The 19,790-nt window shown below is 38.0% G+C and overlaps 1 protein-coding gene across 12 annotated transcripts in view; it reads left to right on the top strand.

Annotated features, from left to right (window-relative positions):
* Positions 1–19,790, top strand: part of Hecw1 (HECT, C2 and WW domain containing E3 ubiquitin protein ligase 1) — a 419,560-nt gene that overhangs the window by 76,337 nt on the left and 323,433 nt on the right. The gene's annotated exons all lie outside the window — the stretch shown is intronic.

Here is a 19,790-nt window from a genome sequence, read left to right on the forward strand (position 1 = left end):
ATGGGTGTAATATATTTTCTAGATAGAGGGATTCTCAGATCCTAAGATGATTTAAGAACAACAGATAATGGTCACAATTTGCTAATCCCATTTATTTCTGAAGAAAAATAAAGCATTGTTAATGGCATAGTGATTATTACTGGTGCTTCAGGCTTATAAGCGGGGTATAAATTCTCCAAACATGGCTGTGCTCTGTGCTGTATGTGAGGAGATTGCATCAGCCCCCATGCCTTGTGTTCCCTCATGCCAGGAGGAAGGAACTCAACTCCTATCCATGTAAAAAGGTGTCTCCTAGGTGTATGGCAGAACTGGCTATCTTAGAGGTCACCATGTGACACTGGACTACTGATCTGCTTGGTGACTTACAGGTTTACTATCCTTTGAGCTTGGGAAGGACCCTGGGGAAACGTGAGTCCCCTTCTTCCTGCTTTGTTGCCATGCTCATACATGATAGCTTCCAAGGCAAAAATGATGGCAATGATTACTCTTCTGGGGTCAACCCCATCAGTACTAGTGAAGAAAGGTTAACTAACTCTTTTCCTTCCTCGCCAATACTGTTGGGAAATACTCCTTGTTTGTTTGTTTTTTAATTTTGACATTTTATGGGATTCCAATATTTTGGTTTTTTTAAAAGCCTGCTATTTCATAGGTATTTTATCTTAAAAAGTAAAAGAGCTTCTATCTTCACCTGATTTTATCTTAACCCAAATTTGTCTTGATGTTTCCAAGCAGTTATTTTATTCAGACCCTAGGGCTTGGATAGGATTTGTCATATTCAATTGCTTTGCTTTGCACGAAGCTCAAGATACCTTGATGACAACCAGCCAGCCCTCTGTGATGATCCAATTCAACATTAGCGTCCCAAGGTAGGGTCTTACCCAGCTCCTACAGGGTGGCAGATAATTGCATTGCATGAAATCTCCTGCCTCATTGAGTTAACGCCTTCAGAGATGGGAGTGCAAGCTCTCGCTGAGTGCTTCTAGGCCCTTATGCACTGTGAGCTGCAGACTGGCAGGCTGAGGTAAGAAACTCTGGAAGTGAGGTCTTAATGGTTTCTCTCCCAGGACACGTTTTCTGTGTATGAGAGTACAAAGGCTTGCTTCACATTTGTATTTAAACTTGGGAGTTAGTTTGCATATCTTTATTTATTTAATTAAATCTATGGTGAGCTCAGTGTGCAGCCCAGTTAGAAGACTGCTTCCCCAGCCTGTGCAATGTCCTGGGTTCAGTTCCCTGCACTGAAAAAAAAATCTATGGTAATATAGAAATTCATAAGAAGAACAATATGTAGTATTTTCCATTCACACACATCAGAGAGTAAGAAAAATTAATTATGTTTAATAGTTTTAGTTTTCCCTACACTTGAGTAGCTTTATTTTTTAAGTATATACATATGAGTGTGTATGTGTGTGTGTGTGTGTGTGTGTGTGTTCATTTTGTAAAAGCCCTGTTTGTGGAAAATCATTGACATGCTTAGAACACAAGTTCATATCCCTCAAACTCATTCGTATTATCCAATAAATTAAATTCTTAAAGAAAATGGCCAACAATTTTGAATGCATAAAGCATCCAATTCCTGGACCCAGTGTACCATTTTGAACACAATGTGATGTAATCAAAAGTAGAACTTGTAGAAAAATACTTATTCTGTGTACACTGAGGAAAATTTGTCTTTTCAGGGTCTGAGGGAGGGCTCACAGTCTACTGTGACAGACAATTGTTAGGTGTGGGAGAAGCAGAAACAACCCCTCCACTCTTTCCACACAATGACTGTGCAAATCAGAGGAAGACAGTTTCCCAGCACCCCTTCCTTCCCTCCATGGAGAGGCAGTGACAAGCCCCCTACAAAGGGAACCATCTCCTGAACAAAAGGCTACCCTTGGGCTGCACAGCCATCCACTAGAGCTCAGAACATCAGCCCTGAGGAGAAGTGAGGAGGTATAATATCACAGAGCAGTGGCTGCTTCTGTTACATAACCTTCTTCAGTTTCCCACATCCTGAATGAGTCCTCCCTTTTCTGAGTTCCTACCTCTGTATAAGGCAACACAAATACACACACACACACCCCACCAAGGTGCTGGGGATCAAACCACTGAGCTAGCTACCTCCCTAGCTAAAGCACTGGTTCTTTTTTTTTTAATTGAAATGCTTCTTTTTTTATTTTATTTTATTCATATGTGCATACAATGTTTGGTTCATTTCTCCCCCTTCCCCTGCCTCCTCCCTTACCCACCCCGCCCCCTCCCTTACTCCCCCTAACCCCTCACTACCAGGCAGAAACTATTTTGCCCTTACCTCTAATTTTGTTGAAGAGAGAGTGTAAGCAATAATACTCTTATTATTAGGGCCAAGGGTTTTTGCCAGTTGCGATAAGGATAGCTATACAGGGAGTTGACTCGCATTGCTTTCCTGTACATATGTGTTACCTTCTGAATTAATTCTTCTCAAACTAACCTTTTCTCTAGTTCTTGGTCCCCTTCTCCTATTGGCCTCAGTCGCTTTAAAGTATCTGCATTAGTTTCTCTGCATTGAGGGCAACAAGTGCTATCTAGTTTTTTGGGTTTCTTACCTATCCTCATATCTCCCTTGTGTGTTCTCGCTTTATCATGTGATCAAAGTCCAGTCCCCTCGTGTTTCCCTTGATCTAATGTCCACATATGAGGGAGAATGTATGATTTTTGGTCTTTTGGGCCAGGCTAACCTCACTCAGAATGATGTTCTCCAGTTCCATCCATTTACCTGCGAATGATAACATTTCATTCTTCTTCATGGCTGCATAAAATCCCATTGTGTATAAATACCACATTTTCTTGATCCATTCATCAGTAATGGGGCATCTTGGCTGTTTCCATAGCTTGGCTATTGTGAATAGTGCTGCAATAAACATGGGTGAAGCACTGGTTCTTGATGATAGCCAGCTGTGACAAATTGTGATAGAATAACCAATAGAACATTGTGACCTCAGAGATGGAGTGAGGACCAGGGGATGCTTCAATATAGCTGAAATGGGCAGGGTAGGTGGGGATGCTCTAACATGGGAAACCCTTTCAAGGGAGTCTGGTGAAAAAGGAAAATGTGAGACACTATTTTGACCAAGATAAAATCAGCCTAGAAGAGAACCAAGAAGTATTATGTTTATTTGGAGCTTATTAGGATTGCAATTCTGGAGAAACAAATACCAACCAGCCTTGAAAATGTGCTCTTGAGGTTTGTTTTACAGCTTAACCTCCCAGAGGTGGTTACATCTCTCATCTCTTCTTTGTCAAGAGTTGTGATTAGTGCAGCAAAACTCTGACTATCTTGCAAGAGGTACTGGGCACCAGCTCAAAAGCAAAGAGTATGGCCTTGAAGATTTGCAAAGGCTGGTGGCTCTGCCCAGGTCACAAGGTTAGGAGTGCCTTAGTAGGCAGGTACAGAAGGCTCAACTCAAAATTTAAGCTGTCCATTAACCTGAAAAGTAGTTTCAGTTCCACTCCATTTTAAGTGCCCCAAACCGTGGTTCTCCACTTTGATTTTCTTCCTTGAGGGATTCCAAGATGATAACAATAGAGCGTTAAACCAAATGTGGGATTCTAAGTGGAGGCACTGGGTCACATGCCCATGAAGCACCTTCAGTCCTTTTTACTCACTTTCAGCTGTCTCTGACACTTCAGTCTGAACAGTTATCTTTCCCAGTTTTATCCATAGGCCATTCCGACCCTAAACACACACACACACACACACACACACACAAAATCTGTCTATCTATCTCAAACTCACTGCCTTCCCAAGACCTCCTTAAGCCAGCAGCCATTTTATTCTCCATGAAAGGGTAGATAAAATGGAAACCACGCTTATTAGCATTCTTGTTATTGAGAGCACACTCAATATATCTCTCTCTGAAGATTCTAACTACTCAGAACTGTGTATTTGTCCAATAATGTTAACTGATTTTCTTTCTCAGTTCCAAAGTCTCAAACAGCTTCACAGTTCCTACATAAGATAGCCCAAACATTGCATCCTACATTCAGAATTCTCTAGAATCTCATAATCCTCTCCACTGTCTTAAGGCAAGCTAAGCTATGTCTCATTCAGGGAGAGGTGCCAGTGGCTTGCCTCTGATTCACAGGAGGTTTTGTCAGGATTACTACTTGCTTGCCTGTCTCCCTCTCTTTGACTTGAGAGTAACTTTAGTACGCATTCTTCATCTCTCTCTGGGATCCTCTACAATAGTGAGTTACATACTTTTACAAGAGTCTCCTAAAAGAATTGCTTAAGATTTTTTGAATTCAAAACATGTTGTGCTTTTTTTTATACTTTGTTTTGTACTTTTAAAGTTGGCACTAAAAATGTTCTTCATATGTTGAAATAATTACAATATATATAATTCTTATTGACTGAAATATTGACATTTTATAATAAAATTCTAATTTAAGAATAGATACCAGTGGAATGTAATATTATAGAGTTTGATAGTTGCCATTCTTGGTTTATAAAGTATAAGTGAAGCTTTCTTTGAAAGTTGGACATTTGCATTATTATCCCTTGGAACTTACATTTCCATTTCACCTCCCACTGACTTTTATGTGTGTGTGTGTGTGTGTGTGTGTGTGTGTGTGTGTGAGTTTGTGTATCAGGAAGTCTTATTGATCACTATGTTGTATGTCTCTGAAATAAAAAATATATATATAAGCATAAATTGAACTTTAATTCTTTGTTAATGGGGTTTTTCTTTGTGCTAGAAATACCTAGATTGATACATTGTCATACTTATGGTTAATACACATTGATAACAGCATAAATATAACTTTTATTAAGAAAATACAAAATTTTATTAAAAACATATCTCTTATTGAGTAGAAAGGGACTTTTATTTCTCCAGTGTTCTTCCCACTGATGAATATTGCTTACTGCCACAATGAGTTAATTTTCAGCATCAATTCTGAACATACTTTTAAAAACAATTTCACAGATGTAACAAGGACAATTTTTGTTTTCATTTCTGTTCATATTTGGGGGCATCATTATAGTAATAATCTGGGAATAAGTAGATAAGGATGAAACAAATTATTCAATGTCACTCAATTTTTAAAAATCTAGAGCTCATGTGAAAATTCACAGAAAACTTTTAAAGATTCTCCTGCCTTACTATTTGATTAGGTTCTCCTTTAATTTACTCTTTACAGTATTAGAAATCAGTTGATTTTCAAAAGGACTCAATTGACCCAAATTAGTCATACATTTCCTCAGTTTCTGGAATGTTCACCTAAAAAGGATTCCTCAAATGGCTATTAATTTTACCTATTACTCTTTTATTAGATTCATCAATCAATCAATATAACTAGAAAAGTAAGATTGGAATATAGTCACCTATTTTAGACAAAAAATTTAAGGGTTGCAAATTCTCACTCATTTATGTCACTTTATTAATAAAATGATCATTTTAAGCCAAATTTGGCAAACCAATAAGCCAAATCAGACTTACTCTGTCAGAAAATTCTGAAGTCTCTGTTTGAGATAATTGGGAGACACATGAAACTTTGCATGCTTTCTTGTTGGGTGACATAAAGCTCTTTTGCCACCAATATTTTGTACAAGGCATTTGCTTGGCTTTTATGAGCAGCTTCCTGATACCCATGCATTATTTGGAATCAGTTGGGAAATAGAACAAGCAAGGATTACTTTAAAAATGGTTGCCACTTTTGCCGCCCCTTTGATAGTATGTCTTATTATAGGACATAGCTGGAATGTTTTGAAATGTGCTGAAATGTTCATCTCTGATTTCCTCTAGTGAAAATAGTTATAAAACAGAAGACAGGAAACTTTACCAAAGCCCCGTGATGGAAGGAAGGTTCATAAGGAACATGTTAACATTAGCCCTTTATTTTCCAGAAAGTTTTCATATCTGGTGTCAATGTAAGATTCATGGTGGGGAAGAGAGCTACCCGTGTTTTTGGAGCTGTAGGTGAGCACCTGAGAAGGGAAGGGCATGTGCATATTCAATTTGAAGACTGTGAACAGAAAGTGACAGCCATATTCTAGGGTGGTCTCAACACTATCACTTCCTGGCTCTTAGTGGTCCTTTTCATCAGCATCTCCCTGGCCTAAACTTCCTGAGAGCCTTCCACTCCTGGATGAGTTGAAGGTCAATGCAAATTTCCCAATCGCAGGACTCCAGTGCAGAGAGGTTGGAAGCTAGAAATGCAGATTTCTGAATCTTTGTTCTAGAGGAGAGCGTAAGATCATATAAGATCATAGAAGTCTACAAGTGTGTCAAAGTGAGTATCGAGAGAAGCTCTAACTGCAAGACACTGTGTTAACACCAAGGAGAAAGGACTCCTAGAACCTACAATGTGATGCCACACTGTAAACCTATAACATTCTTAAGACAACTATTAATTGAAAATATCTAAATGATAGTACATGTAAAGTGAGTGTGATTTATGACTTGGGTAAAATTAAAATTCATTTATGAAAGCTTCAAATAAATTTGAACAAGAAGCCTTCTATGCTAAGTTGTTCTTTGATAACATGAATAATACTTAGTCAACATTCAATTAGTTATTTATGTTGCTCCAGATTCTGTTTTAAGTGCTTAGTCATTTAATCTTTGGAATAACCCTATGAAGTAGTGTTAGGATTCCCATTTTACAGATAGGGAAACCTTGGCTTAGAGTTGGAGTAACTTGCCAAAGAATACCTTGCTAGCAAGTGGCAGAGCCAGAATTTAAATCTAGTCGTAGAGCCCTAGTGGGTTTCTAACTTGTTTTGGTCAAGATCCTCATTTAAAAAATTGTGTGTATATTTGGGGGTTTAGAAGTACTAAAAGCACTGTACCAGCTGGACCTGGTGGTACATGCTTATAATCCCAGCACCCGGTGGGGTGGGAGGATGGAGAGCTTGATGCCAGTCCCGGCAACATAGCAACACCCTGTCTCATAACCAACCAATCAAACAAACCCCACTACATCTATAATGACACTAATTACAAACGTCAAAAGAAAAGTTTCCCTTTTCATACTCCTTTCCAGGTCCATATGTGTACACAGTTATTATAAAATTAGAATCATAGTTTGATTTTAAAATTTTTCTCCCTGCTTTTTATAGTGTCATATTTCAAATGCTTTTATTTTTCTGCATTGTCTTCATAATAGTTGATTATGATAGCTATAAAAATATTCCTTTTAGTTGATGTGCCCTAGTTCACTGAGACAGACTTCTCTTGGTTTCCTTTTGGGGGTGATAATTGTATAATATAAGGAATATGGCAATGAGCATCTCATATGTCATTTCTTTCTTCCTCTTCCTTATTTTTTAAGGAGCAATCCCAGAGTAAGATTACAGGACAGAGAATATGAACACTTTTGTTTCTGGCAAAAATAAGCTCCATTACTTTTTGAATGGGTGGTTGTATATGGCCATCAGTAATGTAATACGCTGTCCACTCCTGCAAGATCACAAGTATTGTTGTATTTTAATGCTGAAATCCTTTCCCAGTTGTACCCACTTTCTTAAGTTATATGTGTTTAATAGTTGACAATTCCAGCCATTTTTGAATATTTTTATTCATTATGTTTAGATGTATATTATGGAAAAAGCACAAATTGAATTATAAATGAATTTCCTTTGTCTTACCCAAAGGATTTATTTTAAAGTTGTAATGACAAATGAAAATCTGTTTTAAAAGAATGCTGATTATGGTTATTTAGCTCAGGCTATAAATAATTCCTGTAGCTCTTGGCAGAATCTGGTTAGAAATCTTTTACCCCTGCAACAAAACAAATAAATATTTTTACTTTCTTCAACAGTAAGTATCAAAGCAGCCAGTTCTGTTGCTTCATCATTATAAAAGTTCATTCTTATGTTATCATAACATAAACTCAAACAAAGGCGTGGAACCGAAGACCATTTTACGTGACGCATGTGTAGCTTGTTGAAAAAAAATCAAGGCAGTGAAAAATCACTCCATTTTTTTAAAAATTGGCACTCATTTCCAGGGAAGGAGTATGAATGGCCAGGATTGGTGAACTGTTTGTGGTTCATAGTGCAGAGGGACGGTCCATACACAGGGCACGGCTCAGTCCCCGTGCCCATCCTGACCTCTGACCTCCAGGGAGAAGGTCTTTGCTTATCCTCCCCATCCAGGATGCTGTGATATATATATATATATATATATTATTTATATATATATATATATATATATATATAATGGAAAATGAAAAATGAATTTATTTACAGTTTGACCAAAATTGGAGAGAGAAATTCTCAGTCTGTCTTTACCTTGCCTGTTATTTCCAGTTTTAGTGCCAAACTGTGTCCTTTTTCTCTGTGGCGATTTATGGAGTGAAAAACAAAACTGAGCACCAATTAAGCAGTGAAGGAAATTTTTATTCTTAGCCAAGAATAGGAGAAAGTGGGATAAGCTCAAAAATCAGCTTCTCAAACCTTGAGGGTCAGGAGGTTAAACTATAAAAGAAATGAGGGGGAGAAAGAGGCCAGTAAGGGGAGGAGTATTCATGTCTTTTCTGAGGATGAATGGAGATTTTCCTGGAGTCTAGGCACCACTTGTTTTTGCTCCTTTTATGGTTCTTTTCAGTCACTGTCATGGCAATTGTCAACTGTCATGGCACTGGAGGGTATGTCATTTAGCACTGAGATAGGATTCTAATGAAGTTAGGGGTTTTCTGGCATCACTCTGAAAGACTTCTTAGGTCCAACCAGTTTGGGCGAGTCCACTGAAGAGAAACTTCTGATCTATAGGCATATCTTGTCCTCAAAGATACACAAGATTAGGGCAGAGTAGAAATTCAGTTAGGTCACCTGTGCAGTTCTCAGGATAACAATCACAATTTTATTATTTATAGAAAAGATGAAAGATGAAACAAAAGCCAGGAAATATGCACAAATGGATTTAGCTGTGAGCCCCAGTTATGAAAACTGGAAGATGGTCTTTCTCTTGTGCCATATTCTCACTCCTAGCATGTTTTTACTATAGGGATCCTAATTCCTGCAGCCTGCTACACTCTCTCCCTGTCCTGTTTTTTTGTTTAGTTTTGTTTTTGTTTTTGATTAGGAACTAAAAACCCCAGTAAGCAGACATTTCCTGGCACCTGAGGCTGTAGCTCCTTTCAGTCTTTGTAGCTCCTTTCAGTCTTTGTTTCCTCTTATAGCCAGAGTAGGAGAAGAAAACACATCCTTTGAAAGGAGAGAACACATTAAAGAGCACAGGAAACGTGAACTTCTAACTAAAACTCTGCTGTGACTAACCAGGGGCCTTTTTAAGAGTTCCAATGATTAAATCCAGGGAACTCTGAGAGCAGATAGCACTTCTACAGTTGGAGCTAAGGGAATTTCCAGGAGGCACTGACATTTCTGTAAATCAAAGGGTTGGGTAGATTAGGGAGGACAAGGGTACAGAAAGGAGTGTTGAGGGGAAACAAAAAACACCACCATGCTTTTTGTGGTCTCTTTCCCCTGCTTCCCACTGGACCAACCCCATTTCTTATAGCTTTTCCCCCTTTGTTCAATCCTCTATTGACTTGGACTTGCTGTGTTCTACTGCAATTCTTGCAGAGGGTAAATTTAAATGTTTAAGAGGCATAGTTAACTTTACCAGCTCTGAAGTCATTAATCTCTATGTTGTCCTCTAACAACATAAGGTCTTTGCAATGCCCAGCTTCCTCTCTCCACCTCACACATTCTGGATGCTTTTACTTCCTCCTTTGTGTAAACTTCCAAGTCTGGTCATTTGTCATTAATTTAGTCACAGGCCAGTTTCTTTGCTTCATATGACTTTGCAAATCCAACTCACTTCTAGATTCAATTCCCTCTGTGCTGAAATAATCTTTAAACTATTCAGAGTGGGAAATCTTTGTTATACCAGAGTTGAACCTTACTCTTGAATTACGGACTTGCTAAATATATAATTCTAGACTAGCTGTTATATTTTCCCTTGGCACTTTGAATATATTATTATATTATATTGTCTTTTGAAGTGCTTTGCTGCTTTGTAAAAATGTGCTTTTGTCTAATTGCCAGTTTTTTAGATAATCTTTTCTTTTTTGTAATTTTTAAAGTTTTTTTGTGTGTTCTGCTGATTCACTATGCTGTATTTATGTATTGCTTTATTAAATTTATTCTGGTTGTGACTTGCTGTGCTGCCTCAGTCTTAGGAAATATATTGTTCTCCACATCTGGAATCTTCTAGATTATCATTCCTTAAGCCTCAGCCATCTCCCACTTTTTTAAAGTTTCTGGACCTCTCATTAATATTATTCCATATTTTATTCTTGTTCCACATTATTTAAACTCATGTTTTCTAGATCTTTATCTCTGAGTGCTGCACTCTAAGTGGGTTTCTCTTATTTCTCCTCCAGTGGACAAATTTTCTAAAGTTAGCTCTTTTATTCATCTATTGACAACTATGTTTCAATGACCAGATATTTCATGTGTAGAATTTCTTTGATTCTTTTGCAAATCAACTTATTATATTTCCCCAGAGTCCTCTTATTATCTTATGAATCCTATTTCTTCCTTTATCTCTGAACACTTTAAGGTGACATTCTTATTTTAAATGTTTTCTCAGATTGTTTTATTATTTTTAGGTCTTAGACTTCAAAGTATCCCAACTTTTTTACCTGTCACCTCTCCCAGAGTGGCTTTCTCTCACTGTGAGCCCTGTGGTCTTGCTGGCACCACTGATAAGCAGAAAAATCCAGATTCTTCCATCCCACGTCCATGCATCCAGGCAGGATATGGAGGCCTTGTGAGGGTGATAATAAAAATTTATTAAAGGTTAAGGAAAATAGTTACAAAAGGTCATGGTGGGCCAGCTGGGAGCCAGAAGCAGAGAGAGAGCCTTTTTTCCAGATGTCTTTAAAACCTATGCTAACCTATGGGAAGGTGATTCCCAATCACCAATAATTGAGGGGCATGGGTGGTCCCTAGGCTGAAGTAGGGGTGGCTTGAGTTGTCCCCAAGCCAGGTTGTGAATAACCTACACACATTTGCAATAGAAAAGAAGACTCAGAGAAAGAGAAGAATGTTTAATCTGAAGTCTAATATTAAGTCATATATGTTTTAAGAATCACAAACTTTTTCTGGCTTAGCTGTCTCAGTCTGGGCCATTATAGTATCCCAGAGGGACTGCTCACATTCACCTTCTTTGGGCCTCATGGCATTCACTAGCTCAGGACAAATGTTTATGTCAATTTTCAGCAGGGTATGTGCACATTCATCTCTTTCTCCCTGTGTAGTATGAATTATGAATCTCTTCACATTTCTCTCCAGCAATGCCTATCTCTCTTGGTGTCCTTAAAGCCACCATTTCCCAGTACTGATGGGCAGCACTGTTCTCACTTTTCTACGAAATGGACAAGTCATCCTTCCAAGGTTTCTGATTTCCAGCAGGGAACCTGGAGTCTGCTAGATCCATCTCCCTGAAAGGTCATCAAAAGCCACAGGCCAGGAGGTAAAGGCCGTGTGAGATCTGACATAACTATACCTGCTTTTGGCCTTTACTTTAGCCAAGTTCTTTCAGCTTTTACTTTTTTCTTCATTCCTGGAAAAACTTTGGGTATTGTACTCGGATATCTGCCTAAAGTATTATCTCTTTCTTAGCATGTTTTATTATTTTATTTTTTGTTTGGCACTTTTATGCATTTGAATCAGGTTGATAGTGTAAGGATTAGAGTTAGGAGGCATTTCACGTCAGCTCATTGCCCTGTTCTACAGGGCCCCAAATTGTTTCATGAAGGCAGCACAGCAGTGATATCCAATCCACTGAGACTGCCCCACCGTCCTATGTGTGACTCTGTCACTGGCTACTGAAGACTGAGGCTTCCCTATCACTGCTGCTGGCCCTGAAATGTGTGTGTGTGTGGTGGTGGGGTTCTTACAGGCAAGTGTCCTCAGTCAGGTACAGGGCTGTGACCTACAGGCATGAGAAGCATGGCTATGCTTCCCCAGCAACTCATTCTATGTTCCAATTCTCTGTCTTTTTCAGGATAAAATATTTGTTCTCAGGGATGTCTCAGGGCTTCTGCCTCCTCTGTAGAGGACTGTAATATTTGCAAGGGTTCTCTTTCTCTCAACAAATTGGAATCAGTGAGAAGCAGTCTCCATCTACTCCTTACTATTTTTTAATCTGTAAAAAAGTATTTGAGTAGAAGGATGAGTTTATAGTCCAGATATAACTGGGTAGGATTTGAGGGAGATGTAGAGGAAGGAAGCCAGGAATATAAATGTCTTTCCACAGTCTGCTGAAGAGGAGAAGATAAATAGTTTATTTGAGTGAGAAGAAAGTGAGAGGGGAAGGAACATATTTGAATGCTGACAGGAAGAAGCTGAAATAAAACTAGCAGTTGGGACTTCCAGGAGAGTGAAGGGATAATTAATAGATTGGAGTCATGGAGACGGGCCAGGCATCAGTGTTCTGACACTAGGTTATCTGATGTACACAGTCCTGCCATGTCTGCATTTAAGGTGATGTATTGACTCTGTCAGGGGGAGAAGTTTAAAGCGCAGACCTGTGTCTCTAGACTTTCAGTTCTGTTTCAAAATGGGGACAGGGCTGAGAGAGATATGAAATCCACTGCTTTCTGATGTTTTACTTTATGGGACTGGCAGCTTCCTGTGCGGTCTGTGCAAGATGCCTTTCTCCACAAAGGGATCTCTGTAACCTGTGACACAAGCTTGCATTGGGAAACCTTGATAATCAATGACCCTCTTAAGTAGAGGAGTTTCATAGAAACTGTTATGTCTGTAGTTACCATCCAAAAATAACTTACGTGGATATGGAAAGATAGATTGTGTTAGGGTGAGAATAGGACAACTTTCAGAAAATGATACCCTGAGGGGGCTTTGGTAGAATATTACAGAGATAAACCCAGGTCATCAGGAAGACAGCATTTGTATATGTGTGTGTGTCTCTCTCTCTCTTTGTGTGAGTCTGTGTGTGTGTGTGTGTGTGTGTGTGTGTGTGTGTGTGTGTGTGTAGGAAGGGTGGCTAAAAATCAGGGTGAGAATTCCACCTTTACAGCTTTACATAAATAAACTGCTTTTGGTTTATTCAAGCAGTTAGGGTCCCCTTAATCTGAATGCCACCTTTTTCTTCTGTGAATGAATGAACTAATTCATGTGCTTGTGAAAAAATAAATGTTTATTTGTGATTGTGCTGTTCCAGGCACCATGGCAGGGCTTGGGATGTAGAGCAAGTTTATGCAGGCTATTCTGTCTTCAGTAAACTCACGTTCCCATGGACAGTGGTTCTCCCCCAAGTGGGGTCATGATTCCTTGGAAAGAAAGAAGACTTTCTAGGAGAAACCCAAGCATGGATATTTTACAAAATTCTGTTGGGAAGCCTTCAACTTCTATTTCTAAAATTCATCTGCTAGAGTAAACCTGTGTTCATACTAACACTTCACAAAAGGAAAGCATTCCCTGTGCCTCTCTTGAATTTGATCCTGGTGCATTATCTTCATAGTGTAATACTTCAAGGGTATCCACACAGGGAAAATCTTTTTTAAAATAATAAATCAAGGTATCATAAACCCTTGGAACTTGGCCTCTGTCCCTGTGTTACATGTTTCTGTGAAGTTGAAGTGTGGTGCTGTAAAAAGGCTGCTTTGCCTGCGTTTTTGTGATGTTCTGAGTTCTATGGAATAATGATAGGTTTTACTTTAATGGCTTCACCTTCCCATTCTCTGCCTGCTATGAAAGGAATTCTTAAGGGAGACTCACTGGAGAGAAAAGCAAAGAGAACATCAGTAAGGAATACTGAATACTGGATCCCCTCTTCCATGTAAAAGTAAGAAGCTATTTATACCTGGTCCTCCACATTCATTCCTTGGACGTGTCATTGGCTGAAAGAGCAATCCTTTCAAAGAGGCAAAGCTAATGTAGATTTTTTGCCATTAATTCTTGTAAGTGCCATCATGATGTTAAACAATATGCATAAGTAAAACTTTCCTCCAATCAGAGATGTGTTATTACAGTCAGCAAAATGTAGTTTATCAGATCATAAGCTCTTTCTTTGTAGTTATTCATCATCTTATAAAACATTTAATATTTTCTTCCTACTAATTTTTTGGTGGGGCTGGGGGTTTGAACTTAGGACTTCACACTTGTGAAGCAGGCACTCTGCCTCTTGAGCCACACTTTCAGTCCACTTTACTCCAGTCATTTTAGAGATGGGGTCTGTGAACTATTTGCCTAGGCTAGCCTTGAATGGTGATCCTCCCATTCTCAGTCTCCCAAGTAACTAGGTTTATAGGAGTTAGCTACCAGCACCTGGCCCTACTATTAATATAAAACAAAATTATACTCTAGCTGCTGAACTGACTATTCTTAGCAATATGTTTTCTCATTTTATAAAATCTATTAAAAATTTCAATAATTATGCCTAACAAATTATTGGAATTATCTCTGATTTTATCAAGGAGACTCATCTAATTGTTCCTCAAAACTAAACCATATGCACACAATTAGAGAGGAATGCCAAGGTTACTGCCATGCCCTGCTCTCCTAAAAGAAGTAGCAATTTTAGCTGTAAATTGCACTGTACCATATTAAACGATGAAAGTGATTTACTACCTTGTGTATATAATTTACTTTAAAATGGGTAGTTATATTAGATTATCACTTTAACTTTGCTGGAATATTTTTGATAGTTTAACTTACAAAGTGGATATTTTACTTTATTTCTATCATATTTACAATATTCTTTGAAATGTGCATTAACACATTTATTTCTTAAAACTGAGGCCAGAGTTTGTTTTGAAGAAAAAGATCTGATTTGGCTAATTGGTTTGAAAAAATTTCTTTACCATTTATGTTATATAATACCTATTTGCCATAAATAGAATGATTAAGTCTGTGGTTATAAAATTATGACAAAATATATTTAAAGCCTGAGAAACCGTAAATCATTTTTATCAAAGTACTATATTGGTATATGAGAATAAGGGTAGAAATATGATAATTTCCCCACTTTTCCATGAGTTAGTTACACATCCCTCTCAGTGAAAAAGTAGCCAATGTATTTAATGGCCACCTGCTAAAGCATGGTGGATCTTTTCTCTATACTTCCCAGAAACACTCCAGGAATGGGAGCAAACCTCGTCCCAAGATAGGTATGTTTCAATTCTTTCTTTTCATCAATTGAAACAAGATCTAATTAATTGATTTGTTAACCTGTAAACCATTAAAAATTATTTTATGGTAACTGATATTTGTAAAAAAGCAGCATTTATATTTATTTTGCTTGAATTAAATACATACTACTGATAATAGTAATCATGATATTGACTCCCCAATACCAATCTTAGAGCTGATGATCTTAAGAAATTAAAAAATTTAAATCCATAGACATTTGTCACAGAAAATATGATGCAGTTAACAAATGAGTTTAAACCATAAACATAATAATACATAGTATTAGAATAAAATTTTTTCGTGGAATTGGAACAGTAATAGGGACTGGCAATGAGGAAAACGAAAGGGATAAAATATCTGTAAGCTGTGAACATCAAACCAGTTGATATCTTTTACAGAAAATAAGCATTTCCTTAGAATTTTAGAATTCATTGTATTAGATACCTTCCTTTTAATTCTTTAAAAGCTGATTTCTACAGCCCAGCATGATGGTAAAAACCTGTAATTCCAGCCTTGTGGGAGGCATAGGTAAGATTGTGGTCTGAGTCCATCCTAGACAAAATCACAAGACCCTTTCTGAAAAATAACAAAAACAAAATGTCTGGGGACATGGTTCAAGTGGTGGAGTGCCTGCTTAGCAAGTGTGAGACCCTGAGTTCAAACCCAAGTACTACCCAAAAAAACCCTCTTTTTTCTTTGCTAATGGTTGTTATAATCTTTTAATTTCTAGTGCTGCTTGACATGCTTCTCTCCAGCTTTTCTTTTCTAGTTTTGTGTGTGTGCTTATATATATTTATGTGCACACACACATATAGTGTGGTTTTCTAGTTTTTAACATAGATTTTGGTATAATTTTTCTGATTCTTTTTCAGCTTTTCTGTTTTGTCATATATGTATATAATGCATATAAAATTAGAATAAAGCAAATAAGCAAGATTAGTGATTTGAAAGGAGATTATAACTATCACTAATGGGGCAAACCACTTTTAAAGAATAAAATAAATCCATCTATAGCACTAGGGTAATACATATCCTAAGTAACTTATTCAGGAAATAATTTATGTAAATATATTCAAATAAATTTTTGGAATAATATATATGAAAATCTAGGTAGTGTTTCACATATGTGTGTGTATTTACATATATATGTAATATATGCAAATATATGTATATATATGTCCTTGTCAGAAAATGACGGCTTAATTCAGATTATAATTCTACCACCCCCTGCTCATGTTTTCTCCTTCATTATTCAGGTATTGTGAAATGGTTATTGCTAGTGTGTCAGTAAACTCAAGGTGGGTAACATGAGGACAGTTTACTAGAGGGACTATTTGCAAAGACAGTTAGGTGGTGGGGAGCTCCCCTGGAAAGACTCGGGCTGGTGTTATTCACAGATACATACAGAGGTGTTTCCTTGTTTAAACAGGTAATATGGTTAAACCAATATATGCCAACTAGATGGTAATCCTATTTAATGCCTCAGATTCTCTTGTGTACAGGAGTTTGTAGAATTCTCATTGTCATTAATTTCTAAACAGTTTATAAATGCGATTTAAAAATTCTAACCAAAGAGCTATTTGGGTTCATAGTTTTAAATTGCCTAACTTATTTTCAAACTTCAAACTTGTATTGATGACATCTATCCTAGTGGCTATGTGGTTAGAAAACATTGTCTAAACTCTTCTTTTCTTCCTTCCTTTGGTAAATTCTTTGGAGACTGAACTCAGAGCCTTCAGCTTGCCAGGCAAGTACTCTACCAGTTGAGCTACACTCTAATCTTTTTGCTTTTTAGTTTCTTATTCTGATAGCGTCTCATGCTTTTGCTTGAACTTGCCTTGGGCTGTGATCCTCCTGTCTCCACCTTCAGAGTAGCTGAGATTATAGATGTGTACCACCATGTCTGCCCAATCCACACTCTTTCTGCACTTTTTAATTTATCCATGTTTTCTTTGTGGCCCTTATATAATCAATTTTTGTAAATCATGCATAACAATTAGAAAACAAAGTTTATTCCTTGAGGCATCTGTTAAACTGATTCTATTTTATTGAAAGTCTCTTCATGTTGCATCTTTTATATCAACTTGTCTGTCAAATGCTGAAAAAATTATGTCATCATTCTCTGCTGGCTTTCCTCAATAGCTTTGTCCTAGTCTTTCCTGTCTGTCCAAGGACATCAAAGGTAGGATGTGGAGACTCAGGCAGAGCAGTGAGGAAGAGAAGACCACTGTAATTTCTTCAAAGGAGGAATGTCCAGTTTCTTTATAGACAGAGAAACCAACCTTCTGAGTCAGGGAGAAGATAGAACAGGGAGTCATATGATTCTCTCTGTAATTGTATGTGTTCTTTGGGTTTAAGCTGAAAGCCAAGTCTAGAAAGATGAAGCAAGTTTTTTAAGGTCTTACAGCCCTACTATGTGTCCATTCATCTTAGTCACCAGTATTGTTGGGTTTTTCCAGTTTTCCTGGCCACAGAAGCTAAAGACACTGCCCAGTGCTGCTCTCCAATGTCAACCCAGTGTGAAGGTCTCTTCTCACTGACGCATGGCCTGCTTGTCCTCAATATGTGACAGACAGAGCAATCTTTAAGCACTCTGAACTAGAGCTCATGGAGTCTTGCTAGAGTCAGGGTCTGGTCGTAAGTGGAATTAGAGTCTGTGTAAATATTGTGATAATAGATAATAATAAATAAATTCTTACTATAATAAATATCCGAAACAATCAACTTACAATGAGGGAAGATTTACTTGAACTCATAGCTTTACAGATTTCAGCCCATGATCTTTTGGACATAGCTTTGGGCCTGGAATGCACATCATGGGAGGAATGAATGGCAGAACAAAACCCCTCATCTCATGACCAGAAAGCAAAAGAGAAAGAGGGTCAGCTGTGTTGGTGCATGCCTATAATCCTAGCTATGTAGGAGACTGAGGTTAGGAGGATCATGATTTGAGAACAGCCAGGGCAAAAAGTTCAAGAGACCCCATCTCAGCTAATAGCTGGGCATGTGGTGCACTTCTGTCATACTGAGCTGAGCTACACAGGAGACTGAGATCTCAGGAGGATTGCAGTTCTTCCAGGCTAGCCTGGGCAAAAACACTTTGTGAGACCCCCACCTCAAAGGCAAAAAGCTAGGTATGGCTGTGTGCTCCTGTCATCCCAGCTACAGCTAGAAGCCTAAGCTAAAATAGTCCAGTATGATCTGAGCAAAAAGTGAGACCCCATCTCCAAAATAACCTGAGCAAAAAGGGCTGGATGCATGGCTTAGTGGTAAAGCAACTACTTAGCTACTGCAAGGCAAGGCCCTGAGTTCAAACCCAAGTACTCTACAAAAAGAAAAGAAAGAAAATCAAAAAGGACTGGAGATGCGGCTCAAGTGGTAAAGTGATTGACTAGCAAGTGCAATGCCCTGAGATCAATCCCCAGTATCAGAAAAGAGAGAGAGAGGAGAGAGAAGAGGAAGAGGAAGAGAGAAAGAGAGAGAGAGAGAGAGAGAGAGAGACCCTGCATCCCCCTTTAAGGACACACTCTCAATGACCTCCTGCTAAGCCCCACCTCTTTTTTTTTAAATGGATTTGTTTGGACTTTATTTCTTTAAATATAAAGAATGACAAAATTAATAATAAAACAATAACATAGATGGAGTTGCCTTTTCTTGCAATGTATTACTCAAAACTTAAAAAAACTTTTTTAAAATGTATTTATTTTTGTTTATTCATATGTGCATACAATGTTTGGATCATTTCTCCCCCCTACCCCCTGCCTCTCCCTTTCCCCCTGCCCTCTCCTGCTACCCTCCTACCCTAAGCTTCTAGGCAGAAACTGTTTTGCCCTTACCTCTAATTTTGTTGAAGAGAGAGTATAAGCAATAATAAGAAGGACAAAGGGTTTTTGGTAGTTGAGATAAGGATAGCTATACAGGGAGATTCCTCACATTGCTTTCATGTACATATATGTTACATTCTAAGTTGATTCTTCTTAAACTGACCTTTTCTCTAGTTCCTGGTCCCCTTCTCCTATTGGTTTCTGTCACTTTAAAGTTTCTGCATTAGTTCCTTTGCACTGAGGACATCTAATACTATCATGTTTTTTGGGTTTCTTACTTATCCTCATACCTCCCTTGTGTGCTCTTGCCTTATCATGTGACCAAAGTCCAATCCCCTTGCTGTGTTTGCCCTTGATCTAAAGTCCACATATGAGGGAAAACATATGATATTGGTCTTCTGAGCCTGGCTAACCTCGCTTAGGATGACGTTCTCCATTTACTTGCGAATGAGATTTCATTCTTCTTCATGGCTGAGTAGAATTCCATTGTGTATAAATATCACATTGTCTTAATCCATTCGTCAGTAGTGGGGCATCTTAGCTGTAAGCCCCACCTCTTAAAGTTTCCACCACCTCCCAATAGCAACAAGCTGGGCACCAAGTCCTAAATACATGTACTTTTGGAGGGTACCCAAGATCCAAAGTCATAGCAGAGTCCTTTATGGCACCATTTTAATAGCTCCTTGTCTGACCACAGTCTCCTGTTTGTGTCCTCTCCTATGTAAGCACAAATTTTAATGACAGAAGCTTAGTACCAATTACATTATAAAATTGGCCCTTTCTCTAATAAAAAATCATTTAAAATATACTAAAACAATTTTAGTAACTCATCC

The sequence above is a fragment of the Castor canadensis genome, chromosome 2, assembly GCF_047511655.1.
Source record: "Castor canadensis chromosome 2, mCasCan1.hap1v2, whole genome shotgun sequence".
NCBI classification, from domain to species: domain Eukaryota; kingdom Metazoa; phylum Chordata; class Mammalia; order Rodentia; family Castoridae; genus Castor; species Castor canadensis.